We start from the raw sequence: 6,565 nt of genomic DNA on the forward strand, positions 1-6,565 counted from the left end.
CCACTCTTCCCCCAGATCAAAGGGCCCCTCCTTTATGCCCTGTTCAAACATCCCCCCAATGCCCGACACACCTGCTGTCTCTAAGCCCTGCCCTGCTTTAATCTCATCACAGCATTTCCTTGCATGTTTCCTTATCCCTGTGTCCTCTTCCCCCAGGGCAGAACAAGGTCTGTCTTGTTCATGGTTGCCATGCCTGGCACGGTGCTTAGCACACTGCAGGTGCTGGATAACTATTTGTCCAATAAATACTCGTGACTATTCAAAGTTTACCTCCACTGGGAGATCTTCTGAGGTTGATCTCACCTTGATTTTCCTCTCTGGGCTGTGTGTCCCTATTCACTGGCCTTAGCTGGATTTTGGAGTGTCCCTCCCCAGGGGAACTGCAGACTCTGTCTGTGACCCCCAAGCCTTTGGCAGAGATGCTGGGCAGGGGCAGTGGACCTGACTGGCTCTGGGCATCCGGGCTTTGTCCTGGATTCCATGCTGGTTGGGTCCTGAATAGGGTCTGGAAGAGAAGGGAGGTCTTGGATTGGCAAGTGGTGGGGAATAAGGGATGGTGTTAGTCAAAAAACACCGTAGGGGCAAAGGTTAAGGGGCGGAGCAATGAGGGGAACCTGGGAAGCAGGCTGGGGGTTGCCTTGCTCTGAGGGCCTGAATATCAAGTAGGGCCCTTCCAGGCAGCCAAGGGGCCCAAGAGGATGTGATGGCTAGCGGGTGTTCTGTGTGGCTGAGCTCCCGGAGGGGACAGCACCACCAGCGACTGTGCTTTGGGAGCAAGAGGCAGATCCAGAACAATAGGTCACCTGCCCCCCAGAACATGCATACACCCTCACGAGTTCATTGCTGGAGGCAGCCCAGCCTGTAGTCACAGGTGCTTTTGTGGTGAAGAGTGGTACCTGGGCTTTGTGAAGGCTGTTTCCAGATGAATGCCCCCAGGTCTTTTTTGGGGGTGGTTAAGGATGGGGTCTTCCAGCAGAGGGAACATCCAGGGAAGAAGCCCCAAGGTCGGAATGAACTGGCATTTTTAGAGAGCAGCAAAGAGGCCATTGTGGCTCACAGAAGTGACAGAGGGAGGGAGGAGCTGTGGGGGAGGCCCAGAGGTGCCAGTCACACAGGGCTTTTTTCTCTTGGGAATCCCTAGGGCATTTCAATAAAAAGTGCAACATAGTCTCACTGGTGTCTTGAAAAGCTTCCTTTGGCTGTCTTAGTGGGGATGGACTGTGGAGGCAGGAGTGGTCCTGGGAGATTCAGGGGTTGGGATAGGTGGGGGATAGGGGGTCGTGTGGCTAGGACCAGGAGGGTAGCAAATACTGATGCCAGGAGCTGGCTGTGGGAGTCTCTGAGGTGTGCAGGGGAGGAGCTCTGGGTTACTCTGGGCTTCTTTTCCTTAAAAACCTTCCCCCCTAGAGCTTCTTCTTTTTTTTTTTTAGGCGAGGCAACCCTTGGTTGACCTCACAGATTGCAAGGACCTTGTCAGTTTACAATCTCTTATTTTTTAATTTTTTACGCCTACAGTACTTGGCCTTCCTAGGAGGTTTCCCATCCAAGTACTAACCAGGCCAGACCCTGCTTAGCTTCCGAGATCAGACAGGATCGGGCTTGTTCAGGGTAGCATGGCCGTAGACCCCTAGAGCTTTTTAACTATCAGATTTCCTCAGTTCTCAGATATAATTTTAAAGTTGTATTACATTTTTAAAAAAAGGTTTAAGAAATTGGGATGTGTCTCACAATCGATGGGCACATTCAGTGAATTTTTTCCCCTTGGAAAGCTGGCATTACATGGATAAATATATCCTAGAATAGAAAAAAGGCAGTTAGGGCATCCCTGCTGGGGAGGGAGCGCCCCCTCGTGGACTGAGATTCTCATGGGGTTGGTGTTTCTTTCTCAACAGGCAGAGTTGGTCGTACTCTGGAGCTTGGGGTTCCTCATGGCTCCTTCCTTGTTCTGCTCTCCACCCCCTGGCGAGAGAAGGCACTGGCTTGGGTAATACCCAGCTTTTCTTGACAGGTGTGAGGACAGGAAATGTTGACAGGGAGACCTTCGGACATGTGGTGATGATGCTTCTGGGAGGATTGATGGAGCAAGAGAGATGGTGGTTAAATAAGCAGGGACTTGTAGGGAAGAAGCTGTCAGGAGCTGGGAAAGGCAGCTGCACCCAGCCTGCACGAAAGCCTGATCCTTGCTGGCTGCCTGCTGCCAGGATCCTTTAGTCCAATATCCTGGGTATCAAGCTGGTGGCGCCACTGTGAAGAATGTCCAAGGAAATGCCCGTGACGTGGGCACCTGCCAACTCTCAGCCTGCCTGCACGCAAGAGCTCAGGGCTCTCTCTCTTAGATCCTGGCCCATGGTGCCTCACTTCTCCTGATGAGAAATGGCAGCATTCTGCCTCTCTGAAGGGTTTTCCTACCTCTCGTCAACCAGATGAGGCCAAAGGACAGGAAACAGCCTCTCTATTGTATAGACAGGGTAACCGAGGCCAGAGAGGGATTGCCTGGGCCCCAGGCTTCCCGCTTTCCAACCCTTGTCCCCCTCCTTCCCATCTGAGCAACCATGATCTCCAGAGAATGCTGCTCCTGTGACCCTGACCCCAGACTTGGTGAGGATGCCCAAGTTGTGACCACTCAGGACTTGCGGGGGAGCAGGTTAAGCCAGCCCTGCCCACCCTTAATGGGCCTCACACTACATCAGTGCCCTGTTGCAAATAATCGTCTTTGTTTGTTCCCTGATTCCGAGAGTCTGAGCCTGTGTCGTCCGCACCGCCAGGCAGTCCTGGTGTCAGCAACCCTCCTGTGTGCTGTCTACTCACCCAGCTTGTGTTTATGGAGCACCTAGTGTATGACAGGCTCTGTGCTAAGCTCTGTGGACACAGTGGAAATAAGACCAACAAACATGGTGCCTGGCCTCGGGTACCTCACATGCGGTAAACAAGGAAGAACAGTAAAAATGATCAAGTAATGTGTGATGTAAAAGCTAATAAACAGTGTGGGAAAGAAAATAGGGTGGGAGGTGACGGAGTTGCTCACACACAATAGATAGGGTGTAATCAGATAAGAACTGTCTGAGGAGGTGACATCTGAACAGAGACTTGCAGGACAGAGGACCCAGCTGGGTGAATATTTGGGGGAAGAGAGTTCCAGGTGGGAGCATGGTTGAGACAATGGCCTGCCATGAATGCGAGGCCAGTATTCAAGGAGCAGCAAGGTGGCTGGTGCTGAGTGAGCCGGAGAGCAGCAGAGGAGAGGAGGTCGACCTTGCCCATTATAAAAAAGAATCTGTAGTTTACTCCTAGTGAGTTGGGAGCCATTTCTGGGTGTGGAGCTGGGGAGTGACATGGTCAGACTGGAGGAGGCTGCTATGGGTGATGGCGGGCACCGTGTAGAGGGCGACGGCCGGGGAGGCACGTTCAGGAGGTGGAGGTGGCGGGATGTGCCCATGTGCAGAGCAGAAGTGTGCGGAGGGGAGGCACTCGCTTAACTCCCTGGTTTTGGACCTGAGGCCCTGTGCACTGAGATCCGCATTGAACTCCTAGAGAGGTAGGCGGTCTGTTCCCCATTTTACAGAAGAGAGTAGAGGCTCAGAGAGGAGAAGTGGCTTGCCCAGGGTCACCCAGTATGGAAGCCCAGAGCAGGATTTGCGCCTGGTTCCCCTCTCCCACAGTAGTCCTGGGTGCCTCCTGGTTCTGCCCTGTGTTGGCTAAGTGACCATGGGCTGGTGCCTAAATCTCTTCATACCTCATCTAGAAAGGGAGGCATTCCCTGCTGGTGATTCAAATAAATGTCATTGCCCCAATGGGTGACACTCAATAGACAGCCCAGGGCCGACAGGAAGGAGCCACATCTAAAACCAGGTTAGCGAATCCACAGAATTTTGAGCTCTCAAGTAACCCCACCCCACCCAGGCTTGCACATCTCCTGAGACAGACTTGCACATCTCCTGGGACAGGCTTGCACATCTCCTGCAGAGTTGAACTGTTAGAAAGTCCTTCCTTGGGTGGCATCCACTTCGGCTTCCTGCTCTGGCTCAGCTCTGCCCAGCAACATGGAGTGGGGTTGTTCCCACAGCTTCTCGCAGAGCCTGCAAGAAAGACCCAGCTAGACCAGCTTGCAGGGATCCTAAGGCTTTCTGCCTCATACTCCCTGTGGACCCACAGCCACAAACCCCTATTCCTACCAGCCCTTCCTTTCCGAGACAGGCCACCAGCAGCGACTCCAGAGCTAGCCAGCCACCTTGAATTCCAGCTCTGCAGCTCACAAGTTGTATGAGCTGCTCGCAGGCAACTTCCTCCTCACTTCCCCCCGTTGCGCCTCCCTCACAGGGCTGTAGGGAGAATAGACAGGATCTGCAGCAAACACCCAGCCCTAGGCCCAGCAGGGTGAGCCCTCTGTGAAGGATGCTAGTTATTTGTCATTTTTATTGCTCATCTCTCTTGCAAAGCCCAGGGCCTCAGAGCCTTCTGGGCCACCTGACATATCTGTGCTCATTGGAAAGGGCCATCCTGGGACTTTAGGAAGTGGTTCCCTCACTTGGCCACATGGCTGGTTGGTGGTATTGATGGCAGACAAGCAGGCAGGTAAGAAGGGAGAGGTCACTGGGGAGCAATGCCATACTGAGCCCTGGAGGTGGACCAGGCTTCCCCCTCCTCCCCTTTCCCACTCGAGACCCACTGCCAAAGCTGAGGGGCTCAGTGGACTTGTGTTGGGGGACAGAAGCTCACTGACCCTGGGCAGGAAGTTGGCCTAGCTTCTCCTTCCTCAGGTCAGACCCCTCCTGGAACCCAGCCCCAGGGAACTGCTCCAAGGCCAGTGCCTGGGAAGTGAACAGAGCAGGAGTTTCTTTGCTGCTGTTGAGGGCAGGAGCAGCTTCTGTGTCCACAGACCCGGGAGGGGTAGAGGGAGCTTCTGCGGGCACCGGAGTCTGGGCCAGCCTTCCAGGCCCATAAGCCCTTGGACCCCATTGTCGAAAAGAGGGATTGATGGGGTGTCTAGGTGCCCTACTGTGACAGTGATGCACTATGACTCACAACCTTGGCTGCTTCTTCCTAGGAAGCCCTGGGAGGGTGACAGTGACTTGACGAATGATCACTGTGCTACTTCCCACTGGGCTGCATGCATGGGGGCTCAGCGCCGGATTTAATCTGAGGAAATAAAGAACGTGATACTTCCTTCACTTTATATGTGAGGGGTTTACACTCATTACCACAGTGACAAGGGCCTTTCAAACCAGAATCCTGGGGGCCCCAGTCCACTTCTGGCTGGGAAGAGGTGAGGACTAGCATCTCTTGGGTGCATATGAGGAAACTGAGGCTAAGAGGGCAACTCCCTACAGATCACATAGTGAGGGAGCACAGGGCAGGAGTGGGGCCTAATGCTCTGTCTCCTCACTGGTCCAGGGGTCTCTGAGTCTCAGAGAAACTGAGGCCCCGCCCTCCTGCCCTGGCTCTACTTGGTGTCCAGGGATTAGCGGATTAGCTCAAATCCTTGGGCTCCAGCTAGGCTTATCGGAGGCGCCACTCCGGGGGACCTTGGGGGTGGTTTGGCACTCCGTACCTCCGGCTCTGTTTTGGTCACCACGGATTGCTGATTCTCACCCTGGCTGGCTGCCTGCCTATTTCTCTGCTCCAGTCCAGCGGGTGGGCCGAATGGTGGGCAGGCTGCCAGCCTTGTGCATTGTGGACCTGGAATGGGAGTGGAGGAGCAAAGCTTAGGGGCAACCTTTGCTCTCCTGCAGGATGCTGCCCCAGGAATGAGCCCCTCTGGGCTAGAGCAGGCCCCTGCAGGGCTGAATAGGTTTCCGATGTGGGCCTTGGGTTCGACGGGTTTTCTCTGGGGGCCTGTCCCCTATTCAAGTGCACTGTGAACTGTAGTGTCTAACCCTGGGCCTACTGACCTTGGAGGACAGAGGCTGTGGGGTGTGGGAGGTACATATATGGGGCAGATGAAGGGGGATCTGTGGTGAGTAAAGAGAACCTGATAACCTCCTAGGGGGATGAGCCATATGTAGTGGATACTCATCATGAAGAGCAAGGCTCCCTGTGGACTGAATGCCTACTGGCTCTGCCTTCTCTGCGTGGTCTGCGTGATGGTCTCAGTGGTCTCATGGTGGGAGCGGGCAATCAGTCTGCACCCCAGGGCGCAGCTGGGGCAGAACCCAGGAATCCCGCCCTCCAGTCATGGTTCCACAGTCGGTCCACCCAAATCTATTGGAATCAGAAAACACTGTGGGAGAGGGTGGTGGGAAGAGCATGCACTGTGGGGCCTGGAAGGCCTCGGTTGGTGTTGCAGCTCCACCATGACCCATCGTGTGGCCTTAGGTATTCCCTCCATCTCTCAGTGCCGCAGCTACCTCATCTGTGGGGATGTGCCCTTCCAGAAGAGGAGATGAGGCGATAGGTGGGAACACACTTAAGCATTATAGAATGCTTGTGGACGATGTGAGTGTCTTTCTAGAATACCGAACCCTCAAGAGGTTGGGGACCGTGGAGGGGTGAATGCCACATGAGTGTCCAATAGCAGGAGTTCCCTCCACAGCAGCTCTAACCACAGAAAATGACACTGAGGGTAAAG

The 6,565-nt window shown here is 54.3% G+C and overlaps 1 pseudogene; it reads right to left on the reverse strand.

Moving 5' to 3' along the window:
* Positions 1 to 1,506: 1,506 nt before the first annotated feature.
* Positions 1,507 to 1,625, reverse strand: LOC112471151 (annotated as a pseudogene).
* Between the last annotated feature and the right edge of the window lie 4,940 nt (positions 1,626 to 6,565).

The sequence above is a fragment of the Pteropus alecto genome, unplaced genomic scaffold, assembly GCF_000325575.1.
Source record: "Pteropus alecto unplaced genomic scaffold, ASM32557v1 scaffold45, whole genome shotgun sequence".
In the NCBI taxonomy this organism is placed as follows: domain Eukaryota; kingdom Metazoa; phylum Chordata; class Mammalia; order Chiroptera; family Pteropodidae; genus Pteropus; species Pteropus alecto.